Source organism: Acomys minous (assembly GCF_964271855.1).
Source record: "Acomys minous genome assembly, chromosome: 14".
Lineage (NCBI taxonomy): Eukaryota > Metazoa > Chordata > Mammalia > Rodentia > Muridae > Acomys > Acomys minous.
The window spans coordinates 13683368-13700008 of NC_140496.1; the positions used below are offsets into that span (position 1 = coordinate 13683368).

The 16641-nt window shown below is 42.1% G+C and overlaps 1 protein-coding gene across 2 annotated transcripts in view; it reads right to left on the minus strand.

Moving 5' to 3' along the window:
* The window catches only part of WWOX (WW domain containing oxidoreductase), a 918103-nt gene that overhangs the window by 595725 nt on the left and 305737 nt on the right, over positions 1-16641 (minus strand). The window lies entirely within an intron of this gene.

Here is a 16641-nt window from a genome sequence, read left to right on the forward strand (position 1 = left end):
ATACACACACACACACACACACACACACACACACTCTCTGCTCTAAGCAGAAGATATCACATTCTTGAAAAAGTTACCACAAACATGGCCAGAATGTTGGGGGGAAACTTTTATCTTTGCATTTTTCAGAATTCTATCAGCCAGCTCCAGTGTACTCTTGTGTTAGTGTCAGAATGCACTTGAAGAAAAAAAAAACTTTTAAGACTTCTAAATTGAGGGGTGGAAGCTGGGGACAACTGTCTGAGTTAATGACAAATAAAGGCACATCCAGCAAATTCCCTCCAAAATCAATTCTCTCTGGCCATATCTGTTGTATACCATGATTCTCTGTTCCTTATAGAAACTTGCCTTTGATTCAGGTGTCCAAGACTCCTAGAGGGCAATGCTTCAGTAACTTGGAGTGGGTAGGGCAGGATCACAAACCGACCTGCAAAGGCCACCCAGCCTACTGTAATCCCGGAGACTCCAGACTGATCTCAGGTGCTGGCTTTCACCAGTTAGGAAAAGCATAAGGGTATGCAGGGCACCAGAAGCCTACTTACTTATCCTCAAATTATGAAAACAGGTCATTCTATTGGCTTCTCTGGGCGTGGTCCAGAGTCATAGTGATGTTCATCTTTAAAAAAACAGAGTGTGCAATTTTTGTATTTCTTTGGTAGTTCAGACTTAGCAGAGGGTCTGTGTGTGTGTGTGTGTGTGTGTGTGTGTGTGTGAGAGAGAGAGAGAGAGAGAGAGAGAGAGAGAGAGAGAGAGAGAGAGAATGCTTTCTAAGATCAAATCAAATTCCATTGTGTTTACATCATACATAACTGAAAGGCCCATGCAAGGAGTAGCTAGCTGCATGAGTAATCTTGCCCTTTTCTTACAGTTTGCTTGAGTGTGAGTGCTGAGTACCTCCTCATGTGCTGGTCTCTGTGCAGAAATCTTTCTAAGCCTCTCTTGGGTTTGTGAGGAGTTTTTATTTGATATCTAGTATCTAATATCATAACCTAATTTCATACACATATATACTCCCCCCATCCCCATACATACACAGAATTATAGACATTTCAAAAAACCTGAAGTCCATGGAGAGTGGAGAACAAATGGATATTCTGCAATGGACCCTTTTTCTGGGTGAATATCCAAGCTGACTTGGGAGTACCTTGCAATCACACACAGCTCCTGACCATCAGAGGCCTCTTGCATCAACACACTTATGGTATGTTTATGAAGAATACATTCTTTTAATTGGGAGTCAACATGCAGCCACTGAGAGGAGATGGCCTGGACCACCTGAGTTGGAATTCCAACTCTGCTATTGCTTGCTGCATATATCTGCTTCCTCACCTGTAAATACTCATTATAATAGTACAGCTTCATCGGATGCGCCAAAAGGATGTGTATAAGCACATTGGAAAGAGTATGTGCCACCCACTGAACGTGTTGATATAAGCATGCAATAATGAGTGGAAGAGGTTGATGGATAAATGTAACGTATACCCCCATGAGACATAGAGCTATCTCTGAAATGGTCTACAGTGCCCAACACAGTATCTCCTAAGCACATGGCTATGAGCCACTTGACATGTGACTAGTATGACCAAACAACCAAATTTCTAATCTTAATTAGTGTGCATTTAAACAGCTACATGTGACAATGACCACCATACTGGAAAACAAGGCTCCAGAAGATACACCTTTCTAATACTGGAAGACTGGGTGAATTTTCAGCCTATCCATCAGCACACTTGAAGGGATGTGTGGCAGCTCTGCCCTCAGCCTCCTTGTCCTCTTACCTCTCAGTAGGAAAATTCAATATTATTGTCATTGGCTTTTCTGTTCCAGGAGAGGACAGGAAACAATATGACACCAATGGGTCAGTCAGCATTACAGGAGGCTTTGAATTTATGGCAAGCTCCACTTGGCTTTCTTTCCTGATCTGGGTCTTGAATCCCAGGTAGAGACCTTTGGGAATCCAGCCTCTAACCATCGTTTAGCCTCCTAGTCCAGATACTGCCTTTGTATTTGGTCCATGGCCCATCATCTCCGATATGTGTGTGACGGCTCACACTCTATAGATGGATGTGCTGACTGGCCCAGCCTTCCCTGTGGCAGTGGCAACATGATTCCCAGGAGGCAACAAAACCACAGCCTGTCTCTAGCAGGGATCCAAGGTGTCTTATCTCAGCTATACGCTAAAGCAATATCTGTCTTGACATTTTCAAGCCATGAAGAGACATCACTGTAAAAGCATCATCTTCATAGCATTTGGTATTATGATATTCACATGCAATATTAAGTTATAAAGTAGAAAGTCCAGAGAAACTATAGTTAGAGGTTAACAAATAGACTTCAAGATTAAAATGAAAGACATCACTAAATGCAATTATCTCTCAGGCTGAGATAGGTCTTTATTTCTTCTCTCTGTTAAAATTACTGACAAAAGACTATCTTCTCCACACATAATGAGATCCCTGAAGGCATTGACTGACCCAAATTCATATCTATATAGATTGACTGACTGGAGTGGTACTTGATTCACAGTAGATATTCGATGTATATTGGATGGATGGATGGATGGATGGATGGATGGATGGATGGATGGATGGAGATGTCAATGGGAGGGGAGAGAGATGGACGGGTGTTAGGGCTCTGAGCAGATTGAAAGATAAGTGGCTAGAGGGATATAGAGAGAGTGCAATGAGTAGATGGTGGAATTAGTGCATAAAGAGATTGCTGCCTGAACAGATGGATAGATTAATGGGTGGATGGGTGGATGGATGGATGGATGAGTGGATGGGTGGATGGATGAGTGGATGGGTGGATGGGTGGATGGATGGATGGATGGAGGGATGGATGAGTGGATGGATGGATGGATGGATGGATGGATGGGTGGGTGGGTGGATGAGGGAGAAAAGGAAGGATGTTGGTCATGGTAGATGGAAGGGTAAGTGGACAGAGGTATGGGAGAGAATAAGTCATGGGTGGTTGTGTAGATGGGTAGATGGATGAAGCTATATAGTACAAGAGCAATTTTCAGTCCATATAGAGAGAAAAAGAAAATTTCAAGTACTTTTCCTTGCTTACTGAGAGTTTTTCCCCTTTTCTAGACATGACTGTACTTGTTAAGCCCTACTTATGCTTTAGGAAGTTTGGATATGCAAGCCTGTGACTCCAGGGTCATGGGCATCTGCCCCATTGATGATAATAGCCTAGGATTTCTATGGAATGAGGAAATGAAAGGAGAAAAAAAAAAAAAAACCATGACAGGAACATCATGACAAACCTTTAAAAACTGGAAACAAGTTAATGAAATTACATTACAAATTCAGCTAACCCAGGGAGGGATTGTACACGAAAAAGCGAAAGAAAGAGAAATGAAGAAGAAGAAGAAAAGAAAAAGAAAAACTAACCAAAAACCCTTATTATCAAAGCCAACTGTCTCCTTTGAACTGCTAGATTGCTGAGCACATGCCCTATGCATATTCATAGACCCTGCAGGAAATTAAACACCTTTGGAACCAGCACTAAAACTCCCCCGCCAGCCAATTCAGTGAACCAATAACTCAACACCCCCTCGTGGCCTGGAAGAATTAATGCATCTTCCCTAGGTGGGAATGCTCTCTTTGGGGTGGGGGTGGGACCCAGAGGGTGGGCATGGAGCCTTGGAAGAGGAGGGAGCAGGTGCCCAACCACTTTTACAAATGTTAGATGAGCCCGCCTTTCGGTATGGAGTCGGGGCAACTTGTCACTGTTATCCCTCTTCTGTTCCAGAGTCTGAGAAAGAATCCCCAGTGTGGTAACACTCCCTATCAACCTAACCTGCTTAGAGTAGAAACGGATCAAATAAGCCTGGTATTTCCATTTAAAAACATCATTTAGGAGGAATTTTATGCTGTCGGAGAAGATGGATACACTGTGCTTGTTTTCTACATTAATGAGCTATAAAAAGAATGGAATAGGCCATAAATACAGTATTTTGTAATAGCCTTTACTAAAAACGCTACTACTTGTGTTTATCATTTATATCCGTGTATACAACCTCAAAATTGATTACACTTTAAACCGTACATAACTTGCTGTGTTTTTCATTTCATGCTATACCACAAACATTTTTATAACTCAGTTAATATATTCCATATTTTGTGTTCTTATTGATTATGAATATTTCTTTAGGGGATTTTATTGCTTTTAAAATAACAAATGTTAGGTATTAAAAAATAGAAAAACCTATTGCAGGCTTTCTATTCTTCTTTCCCCTGGTAATTCTAATACATACATTTTAGCACAAGTATAGCTGGGTATCTTTTCTGTATCTTTTATGCTGCCTCACTCTGACATTAAAAATCCCTCTGAGCTCTGCAGAAGAATCAGATTTTTTCCCAAGGAAACCTTCCATTGAACAGGTTTGAACTAAATTCATAATCTTTTCTTTCCACAATTAAAAAATTAAAGCACCCAAAGATCAGAAGATTAACACCCACAGCATGATTGGCTTCTATCAAGTCCATATTATCTTCCCTAATTACCATTTCAGTCTATAGGCTAAAATATGATTTATATCTGTGATAAGATTTCACTATTAATTATCAAATTGAAAAAATAAAATCTCACATTATAAATTCTCTGCTGGAAATTAGTTTTATTATTTTTTTTTCCATAATCCCATCACACAGGCTGTAAGTGCGGTGCGGCATGAACACTTTAATTTTTCCAGTTAGTTTTAAGCAAGCCCAGAGGTGAGGTTTAATAAGGATCAATGGCACTTTATCTGGGACAGGGCCTCTTCACAGCATGCAAATTACACAGTAACACTTAAAAAAAGAAATAGATTTAATTAAAAAAAAAAGTAGAACCACAGGCTCTGGAAATTCAATTAAAGGATTTATGCAAAGGTTTGCGAGGTTTTTATATGCAGTTACTGCTTACATAATGAGCTTTTCATATTAAAAATCAATAGGTAATCTAGACTAGAAGATCATCCCCTTAAATACATTTTTGAAATCAATTTGAAAAATAGTCCATCAACTGCTGTGACTACTCTAGCTGCTTCGATTACACTAAAAGCAATATTTAGATTGTAGGACGTGCTATGGAATATCTATGCTTGGATATGGCTTTCAAGGGCTCTTAGACTTTGGAGTGCCTAAGATGATCACCTAGTAACTCAAGATTGTGTTAAATGAATAAATGATTTATTTAGTTAGGAGCAGAAGCCCGCAGATGCAACACTACTGCATTCCTAAGGGTTAAATGAAAGGGGGCGGGGCAGAGAAAAGGAGGAAGGAAGCAACAGAAGAAGAAGAAGAAGAAGAAGAAGAAGAAGAAGAGGAGGAGGAGGAGGAGGAGGAGGAGGAGGGAGGAAGGGGGAGGGGCCAGGAAGGAGAGGACACAGGGGTCAGCCCGGGGAAGAAAGTGGCGCTGCAGAGGAGGAAAGGGGAGTGAGGGAGGCACAAAAGAGACAAAGGAGAAAGTGGGGAGGGGGAGGGAAGAAAAAGGGATGATAGGGCAAAGGAGAAAAGAGAGGGGGAGGGGTAGAGACACAGTGTGGGAGGGAGGGAGCAAGGAGTTTTCTAAATTAGTCTTTGCTATCTCAATTGTCTATTGTGTGCTGGCTACTTAGCCCTTGGAGATATGCATTTCGCTTTAAAACTCATTTAGGTCTTCAACTGAGGAAGCAATTAGCTAGCTTATAATTTAAGCAGACTTTCCATCCTCTGTGATAAGGCCAGACAGGGTCCTGAAATGAAAGACAAAAAAAAAAAAAAAAAAAAAAAACAAAACACACACACACACACATTTTTTTTTCCCAGTCACATCCAGCAGATCCATCAAACTACCTGTCTCACAGCCGAACTTTCCCTGGATTTGGTAATACCAGGAACATTCGTTGTGTTTAAGGGCATATTCCTGGCAAACCTGGACACAAGCATCCAAACAAAGGACTGTGCCAGGGAGGCGAAGGAAGAATCAGGCATGTCTGCCTCCCAGCTGCCCTCATTACATCACAAAAAGTATGAGGCCCGTTCTTCAACACCTTCTCATGACTGGAGTTATCATCAGCCCAAGTTAGTCTCCTTCCAACAGGCCTAAACCGTGGAACCAAGGACACCTTAGCCTTTCCAGCAGATACAGAGAGACTGTGTCCGTCCATCTTCAACCACCTCCTGTTTCGGCATTTGAGGAAGGTACTGGCATCACTTAGCTGGTTAAGGTGAAAGACTAGACCATACAGATGTGCCCCTAGCTCTCACAAGGAGGGAAAGATGGGGACAAAACAACAGCAGCTTCAAACACCAGAGACATGGACAGAGCCTACATTGTGGTTTCTGGAAACATCTCATTAGTGAGCTGCTTTCTCCTTTACAGATGCTCATGGAAGTATTGAGAAAGCTTTTCAGGACCAATTAACCAGCATTAGCTTTACCCAGCATTTATATATAAACTTTTGTATCTACCTTGGTTGGCTATAACAATTAACTCAAAAGACCCAAGATGCTTATATAAGCCTATAGATACCTCTGCATATGTATTTTAAGAATTTGTACTTATAAGAAAAAGGTAATAAGTGAAATACTTACTGACATCGTTGTGACCATAAAAGAAGCCAGAGACAAATGGAGGGACAGAGTGGACGACACTAATTATAATCAGAGCACAGAAACAGGAAGAGTAGCAGCTAGCTGCAGGAGCTAGGAAGGAAACAGGCTGCAGACTGCCAGGTGACCGCTCCCAGGGTAATAAGGATATTCTCAAATTGACTGTGGTGGTGGCTGCCCAGTTCTGTGAATACCTAAAAGCCATTGGCATGTCTGTGTTGGAGGGTCAGACTGAATGGTATGTGAATTATATCTCAATAAAACTGCTACAAAAAATAAGGTGCCATTTATGAACTGTACTTTGATTCTGTGGTAGTTTTAAGGAACATGACAAAATAATTCACATGTGAAAAGAGGAACCACCATAAGGAAGGAAAAACGTAATCTTTCTGTTCTATAAAAACCATCCTACAAAAACAGTTTCTCTCCTTCTCTACAAAATACCTTTTTGGGGGATCATTGTTGAGCATGAGGTAAATTGTCCTGTCTTTCTACAGGAAGGTGATCAAATGAAAACTAGCTAGCCTTTAGACAGCAAGAAACCAGAGCTTTCCAGTCCTGGGGTACTGTGATCAAAATGTCAAGTAGGAAATTGTTTTGTAACCATGTGAGAGGGGTTGGTAATGGAAGTTTGAACAATGTTAACACTTAAAATTTCAGCAGAACCATTTCAATCCATAAATGTATAAAAGTCATTTTACGGTGTGCTTAACAGTCGGGACCAAGGGCTGTTATAAAAGAAGATGCCCTCAATGTCACTTCATTTTCTTTTATTCTTATTATCACATTTAAATCTCTCTGTAAAAGTGGTCTTGATAGGTAACTTTATTACACACTTCAAGATTATTCATTCTGCAAAAAACTTCCCCAAGGAATTAGAAGATAAAGAGAGAGCACATTCCCTGTCACCCCTAAATTAATACTGTGACTACAGAGTCCAGGACGGACGGTGGCCCTTCTGTCTGGGTAATCTTAAAGGTCAGTCTTCCTGGCCTGCTTTAAGGCCACTCGTGGCACACAGTATCCTTGGGCAACACCATAATGCTCACTTTTCAAAGGCCTTGGAATAAAGAGAAGGGCAAATAGAAAAAGTCAAGGTAGGAATTTGCTGAAGAACATTACACAGAATGAAATAAAATAAAATAATTTTAAAATGTGCTGCAAGTTTTCTGACTGCTAAAGACATGCTGTGGCATGTGTATATGTTTCCACATGTATTCACACACATACACACACACACACACACATGCACAAACACATACAAATAAATGTAGAATAATTCATTTTGGTTGGGCATGGTGATGCATGCCTTTGGTTTCTGCAGTCACAAGGTCAAACCAGATGAGTGTCTGTGAGTTCAAGACTAGCCTATGTAGTAAGTTCCGGGCCAGCCAGCGAGACCGTATTAGAAAAAAAGAAAAGAAAAGAAAAGGAGAAAGAAGTAAAAAGAAAGAGAGAAAGAGGAAGAAATAAAGAGAGGGGAGGAAGAAGGGAAGGGAAAAGCACGGTTCCATTTGTTTTGTTTGTTTTGTTTTTTAATGACCAAGAGGGTCCAATCAATAGCTTGGTAAATATCCCTTGTTTTGTTTGTTTTGTTTTTTAATGACCAAGAGGGTCCAATCAATAGCTTGGTAAATATCCCACCTTCCTACAGTTCACTGGAGGAGCAGGGACCCCAAAGATACCCCACTCTTCTCACAGTGAGTAAATAATCTTTTTCTGAGAAGGGTCTTAAGTAAACATTTCCAGCATTGAGGGCCAAACCACACCAGTTACAACTGTTTGTTTCTGCCACTGTATTTCTATAGCTAAGTGGCCCAGGGACAGACGAGGTTGTGTGCCAATATAACTTTATTCCATTGTCTTGTGGTGCTGGAAATCAAACCCTGGGTCTTGCACATGCTAGGCAAGCAATCACTCTACCAGTGAGTTACATTGCTGTACCATAGTAACACTTGATTAGAGATACACAGATGTGAATCTTGTGTATTTTTTACATATTAGAAGTTACTGGCTTCCTTTCAAAATATTTTGAATCATTTTTAAATGTAAGAAGAGCTCCTGACTTTTACACTTCACAGAAAGGCAATGGGCCAAAGTTGGCCCAGGAGGTAGGTAGGCCAGTAATCCCTTTGTTTCCTGAGTTTATGGTTGAGGACGCCTTCTCTGAAGAAATGGCTCCATTTTCTTCGTATGTAAGCTTAGTGATATGGCTTCTAAGTTGTATGATCACAAAAGAATAGTAAGTCCAGCATGTTTCTCTGGACAGAACGTTGCTCTAAACTTTCTGAACTACTTCTTTGGAAACAGTTATCGAGGTCTTAAAGTTTCTCTTATTTGGAAAAAAATAAACAAAGCAGAGGTTTCCAGAATTGGTAACTCTGACATAAGCAATACTAGAGACACATAGCTCCGAGATACAAGGCAGACCACACTCCCTCTGGCCCTGGTCATAATCCCATCATCAATGCGGTGAGTGAGGAATGTGAATGCTAATGCAATGTGCAGTCAAATCTGCTCTTGCACCTGAGTGGCTGGAGTTTGAATCTGAAATACATACGGAAATGGATATTTACAGTGCTAACTTTCCCCTCTTCCCACTAATCCTCTGCCCTTTGTAAGCAAGGCTGCTAGGAATAGCATATATTGCCCAGATCTTTCCACACAGCCCTCCTGTTTTGCCAGGAGCTTTTGAAATACTGTCTTCTCCAGCCATGGCAGAAGAAACTAGGCAAGGGCACTTAATACTCTGGATGCTAAGAGCAGAGCTGACAAGGCTTTAATCATGGAAGGCAAGGAAATTGCTTCATTATCTATGGATGTTTTAGAGTTATATGTCTGAATAACTTGAGTGAAAAAAGATAATTCAGAGTCAAAAGTGATTGCAAACAAAAATAGTACATCAGCCAGGGCAAAGATTTGGTGTGCCCACGTCTTCTTGGGTGTATAGTTAAACATACTGCCTGGCCTCCTACAATGCAAAAAAATAAAATAAAAAAAAATAAAAAAATGCACCTCTCCTACATTTGTTTGATTCCCCAAATGGTACTTTCCTCCAGTGACTCCAAATGTTCTCCCTTCTTGCACTGACCTCATAAAGATAAGCAGGACAGCTGTGAAAGCAATGAGTTGAGGAAAGCAGAGCAACAAGATAGAAAGAACCTGGGTCCCTAAGTCACCATTTACCAGCAAGCTGCTTGGTAACCCAAAACAGTCACTCTGACCTTTCCAGAAGCAACAAATAGACTCTGACTGTAGGTGAACCACTGCTATGTGTGGGCTTGTTTGACACTGCCTTTAGCAAGACATCAGCCTAAAATGTAGACATTGTAGAGTTCCTGAGAATGGTTTGTTTCAACTGTGTTAAACAAACACCCAAAGGAACATTTCTAGGTGTCACCCATGCTCACTTGATTTGTGGTTCGCCAATCTGGAAGCAAGGTCTTCTTAGGGAAAACATGGCCAAGCCTGGATCCCCACAGTAGAAATCAAGTTTGTGCATTCTTTATTATTGGGAGAAAGACATGTCTTGGCAGCCTGTTGTGTTTTTAAGATTCAGTTTTACAGATCTCTTTACTAGACCACTTATATCGAAAGGCCCTCTGCACACCCCATGATAGCTTCTAGGGGAGGTTAGTTTCATGCTGAATGGGTGATTTATAGTGCCGCCATCACACTGCATTGTGGAGCCTGCCATCTCAATTGAAAACCTGGTCTCTTTTCTGCTCACTTTCTCTTTGTCTTTAGCCCCTCTCCAAGAGCCATTGTCAACTAACACATTTTATAGCTTAAGAGTTTGGTTTTTATAAATTAACCAGACCTGTATTTTCCCTGTTTACCTCCTCCTAAATGTGAAACAAGTTTTGGAAGGGAAATGTCATTATGGCAGCAGTCCTTAAATATTTCACAAGTAGAAATCTTAGTGGGTGACTTGGAGGCTAAATTACCCTACTCAGGAGAGGGCATATACATCCCTGTGGGTTTACATTAACACAGTGACAGTGACTCTGTGCCACTTACAGCCCAGAGTATGCACATCTGCCTCTGAAATCAAGGACAGAGTAGCAGCATTTGAGCATTCACAACAGAGTAAGGCCAGTGAGACTGGACAGTTGTGAAAGTAAAGCCAATGTCCCAGCTCTCCATCAACAGTCACAATCAGCACAGAGAAGCCAGCTAAAACCACCACAAGAAAGGACATAGTCACAGGGAGCTTTGTCCCTGAACACCCTTGAGGAGTCACAAGTAACAAGAGATGTCTTAGTGACCTTAGGAGAAAAATCCAGAGCAGGTCTGTCACAGTGCAGTATCAGAAGATGGACTGATGCTGCACCGTTCTTCTCATTGGAGGAAGCCCCCATTCTGGGAGGAAACAGTATCATCATCACTTTGTATATGGGGAAACTGAGGCTCAAACTGGCTCAGCAATGTATCAGACGAGCAAACCACATTTGTACTACCATCTGCTTTATTACAAATTTTATTCCTGTTTCTCTACTTACTACACTCTTCTTTCTTACTTAGGAAACTAGGGTAGCTTGAAGTCACAATACCCACTCACTCCCTTCTCCTCTGCTCTCTCCCTGTCATCTCTCCTCCATCCCCAAACCCCCTGAAGTTAGGGGTCTTATTATGCCCACAAGCTGTCCTCCAACTAGTGGATGTAAATAATCCCCTTGCCTAACCCTCCTGGGCAGCTGAGATTACAGGTGCCCAACAATGCGTCCAGCTTTGAGGTGTCATTGAAGAAGGCTGACCATGTGCCATGAGCTGGCCCTGTAAGGAACCGCCTTACACTGGAAGCACAAGGGCAGGTCTAGAAGCTTGGTTTGGACTCTGCTGAGTCCTTTGCAATGTTACTACTTCAGTGATGCAAGGAGAGGGGTAGAATGGGATGTTAGTATGGTCAGCTAGCAGGCCCTTTGAAGAGAGGTTTAGATTTGGTGTCTGGTGTGTGTGTGTGTCCCTATGGAGTTTAAAGAAAAAGAAAGGCACTGTGGAACCGTGTTCCTACCCTAAAGGAGGAGAATGCTCTCTAGAAATAGAAGCTAAGCAAAGAGGTAGAAAGTCTCAGCCAATGGCTGGCAAGATGGCTCAAAGGGTAAGGATACCTGAGCTTGGTCCTTCCACATGGTGGAAGAAGAGAACTGAACTCTAAGTTACCCTCTCACCTCCAGACACGTGCCATAGCACCTACCCATTAAATAAATAACAGATGTAATAAAAATAAGTAAAGCCTCAGACAAATGAAGCTCTGCAGTACAAGGAGTCCCTGGGCACCTAGGGGCCAAAGAAATGCCCTGGGAAGTCAGCATGGATTCTGAGAAAGGGTACTCTGAATTGGTGCCTTAGGAAAGAGGTGGGAAGTTACATCTTTATTAAAACAGAAGAGATCCCTCACCCTCAGAACTCAGTTCTCTAAACAACTATTAGAGACACAAAAAAAATGAAAATGAAGCCACCAGGCATGGCGGCACTTGCCTTTAATCCCAGAACTCGGGAGGCAGAGGCAGGCAGATCTCTGTGAGTTTGAAGTCAGCCTGGTCTACAGAGGGAGTTCTAGGACAGCCAGGGCCACACAGAAAAGCCATGTCTTGAAAAACCAAAAGAGAGAGAGAGAAAGAGAGAGAGAGAAAGGAAGGAAGGAAGAAAGAAAGAAAGAAAAGAAAGTGAAAACAAAGTGCCAAAGAAGCCAGAGTGATTCATACCAGAGTTCACGTTTATGTGATATCCCAAATCAGTGCTGTATCTAGAATATTCTAGTCCCCACCATAGTTACAACGAAGTATGTTCTTCTAAATTCTGAGATCAGAGGCAGGAAGCACCAGCGCTAGAACGTCAACTTTAAGCTTTTATAAGTACTAATTTCATCCCTTTCTTCCTTACAGTTCTGAACAGAGGGGAACAGACATTAATTAAGCAAGGCTTCATCTCCTTCTACCCTAATGAAAGCCAAGTTACGGTTATATTTTTCCTAAGATTTTTCTTCCACTTAATGAAGACATTATCCCCGAGTTTTCAAAGTCATTTTACAAAAGAGCATTCAAGAGACATTAAAGTCAGTTTAAATGAAGAAGTCTTTTTGATGTTAATAAACAATAAAAGAACAATGAAAAGAGACCCTTTGATCCTGTCTTAGTCCAAAGCCTTTAATTTCTGTTTTAATCTACCAGATGGGTAGGACTTGTGTTCAGACATCCCTCACCTCTGGAATACACTAAGCTTGAACTGCAAGCATTTTATAATTCTCTTAAGATATGCTTGCATAAGTGCATAAATGGAATGCTTATAGGCTACGTATGTATTATGTACACAGCTGTATATACATACATATCTGTGTATCCCAAAAATGTGCATAATCTATATCTTATTAACATTCAGAAATCTTTTGTCAGGAAAGGGAAGTGAAGTTTTAAAATTATTTCTAGTCTACTTCTTTGAAAATTAAAAAAAAAAAAAACCAGAAAGAAAAAAAATGGAATCTTTGGCTTTGAAATTCACAGTAAGATCAAAGACTATAATGCACATAGATTTTTCAAGGTATACATTATTAATACCACAGGCAAACACATAACTAATCAATAGAGTGGTCAAGGGATAAGACAGGCTAGAGTGTCTGCGGCTGCGCACTGCTCCATGTGGGGTGGGCAACGTGTTCCATCTCTGAGCTCTGCTCACCTGGCACCATTCTCAGGCCAACCGTATCCTGGCCGTGCTTTAACAGTTGGACCGTTTCTTACAGATGGGAAGGGGAAGCGAGCAGCTTAACATGCCCTCTGTGTCAAAACATCTCTCTTTATGTGTTCCCCGCCACCATTACTGAGGCAAAAGTCATAAAACGTAAAATTAACCATTTTGAAGCATGTGATTTTGTGGCATTTAGTGCACTCACGGAGGTGGGTAACCAGCATTTCTGTCTGATTCCAAATGTCCCTATCACCCTGTGAAGAGACCTCAAACCCATTTAGCAGTCTTTCCAGAACTCCTTTTCCCACAGCCTCTGGAAACCACCCCGATCTGCATCCTGGTCTCTGTGGATTTGCCTGCTCTGGATATTTTGTATAAATGGGATCATACATGCTGTGATGGGTCTGATCTGATGGCCTCTTCTAATTTAAAAACAACAAAAGCCCATGCGAATGCAACTCTTATTTTATAAATTACCATTTCTATTTTAAAAAATCCATGAAACAGAAAATTCTTCCTTTAAAAACTGTGTGTGTATTGTTTATACTGCTGATGTCCTCTCATGAGGGACATTATTTATGAGGCAAAAAAAAAAAAAAAGAGAGAAAGTTTGGAAATTCACCTATCTTGGAGTATGAGAATACAGTCTCTGAAAGCTCACAGGTTGTATAGATGGAAAATAAGACCATAGTCTGTGGGAACAAATCAGATGAAGGGATCCTGAGCACATGGAAGTCATTTTTTGAGGGATATTAGACTTGAGGACCATAAAACAAATAGTTCCAAGTGTGTTTGTGTGTGTGTGTACATGCACCCCCTTGCTTGTTAACGGTGATCCTTTTCAGCTGCACGGCACTTCATGAAGTGTCTTAAGTACTTCAATTGCCTTTCCCACAGTTGGATGCTATCTACGTACGTACTGTGAGGACTTCTACAACTCGTATCCTGGGAAATATTGGTGCTGCGGCTCTCATCCCTTTGTGGGGTGCGTTCTGGTTTTTGGTCTGGCACGGCAAGAGCAAATGCGTTGCCGTGAGACTGAACTGCATCAGAGAACAGCACTGACATGGGGCAACTACCAGCCCTTAGCAAAGGTAGGCGAGCCAGCTAGCCTCCAAGTCAGCGGGCAACAATGTCACAGTGCCTGGAAAGAGACAGGATCAGAGGACATTTAGGAATTCACAGTCTTCCCCAGGTGGTAAGGAAAAGTCACCGTGGTGCAGTCCTAGGTGGGGACAACCATGGGTATCCAAAACAAGCAGCGGGGCTGGGACAAGACCCCGAGAAACAGATAGAACTGGCCCGAATGTCATCAGTCTGGTTCTCCCAGCAGCGCATGCGTCATTTCTCAGAGCTAGTCAAGGGGAATGGAACTGGTCCGGGCAGCAGGGCGAGTTTACAACAACTGACAGTAACTATAACATACGCCAGTTTGTATTAAGATGTTATCGCACCTTTCCCGTTCTAATCACCAATTATGACTCTATTACTCCTTCTTGGCAGTTCACCTGCTCCTGCCTCCGCTAAGGGCGACTTAGAGACGGACCTCTGATCTCCCAGTTCCACTTCAGTGAGCGCTCAGCACGGCGGCTGTCATCTGCAGACACTGAAGACGGGAGGCATTGCTTTGGCTCAGATAACTGTACCTGACCTTACAACAATTTACTAAGGAAATACCTGCCTAATAGCGGTGCGGGCACCGTTTCCTTTATGCTCGCCACCGCACCGCAAATTAGCGACAACAGGATAAATCTATGGCCGGCTCACTAGACACTTCATTAAATCACTGTTCTCCTGCCTTGTAGCACGCTAATAGAATCACAGCCCTCGTTAGCTACTGAATAAAAGATCAATCACAGACTTTGAAAGCTCTTGCTACCAGCTTCCAGAGGAAACAAGGAAGGGTGAGGTGGGGGTGGGGGCGGGCGGGGGGAGGAGGGGAGGAGTGAGTGAGAGGAGAGAGAGGGCGATATTTAGGATCATCGCTGAGATCCTGAATGGCCTCGCTGCAAGCTGCTTCAATTACCTTTTCCACAACTGACTCCATGCCCAATACTCAGAGGAACTTGTTAAGCCTGCTTCCAAGAGCAGAGCTCTAATATATGACTGCTAGACCCTGGTCAAAAGTTCATAATGTGCATATGTAAAAAGGTACTAAATTGCCTGAGGGCTAAAACCAGAGGAGTTTAATTGTGGCAAAATGCTGCAAATGGTCTGCTGAGGGTCCTTCTGTGGGGATACTGCTGGCTCTGGCTGATTGAAGTATGGAACATAAAAGCCTTACGACAATATTTCCTTAAATGCCGGGGAAGCTGCCAGCAGTTGGTACTGCAAGAATGTTACAGTGTAAGAAAAACATTTTCCTCCCCTAAAATAAATAGAGTATTAAAACTGCCCCGGCCCGTAATTCCAAAGCTTGATGGGAGGAAAAAGAAAAAAAAGGAGAGGGCCCCTGCGATAATAAATAAGGTATAATTCAGAGGGCATGGCCCATCCACTCCTGGGGTGTTTTTGCATGGGGCACATGGAATGAATTCAAGACTGACCTGCAAAGGAGTTTTGGTCCGGGAATGGCTAAGATTTTTTAAAACAGTGCTGTGCTGAATAACAGCTGCCCCTGGCTGCCTTGCCTGACTCTAGGTTATATGGACCTGTGTGGAGATCCTTGCAATGGGAACTGTTTAGCTTTTTTTTTTCTTCTGAAATTACATGAGTCCTGGAGTACCCATCTACATACCACTGGCTTCTCTAAATATGTTTCTTGTATGTAATGGTCTCTAACTTCTCCTCCTCCTCCTCCTTCTCCCCCCACCCCCCCTCTCTCTCCCACCTCTCTCCTTCTCCCTCTGACACTATTAACTACCCTTTTCCTTTGGGTAAATGGCCATTGAAGGGCATAGGCTGTTGATAGGGGATGCTTGGAGGACCCGGGTCTGACGCAAGGCACTGGAGGTGATAGAATTTAGCATGCAAACTAATTAGAATTCTAATGTACATGTATCTCTGAATTGTGAAAGTTAGCATTCATGCAGAGTAAAGGGTGCCATCTTATACGCCATTTTACTTGGGCTTTAAAAAAAAAAAATCAAACACGGACTTCTTTAGCTTTATGATAGCACCAAGCTTCCAGCAGGGAGCACATAGTTTAACCGCCACCAACACAGGTGGATAACGAGGAATAGAAAACAAGCCTGGAGAACAGCATGGATGACAACTGGGAAGTAAAGTCAGTTGGGGAGCGAGATGATCAACATTAACACCTCTGTTGCTATCTGCAGGCCCATCTTCTCAAGCCTTGCTCTCCAAGGAAAACACTTCCAAGTTCCTCACGAGAATCACTCAGTATTTACTCTCGTAACACCACAATTTAAAG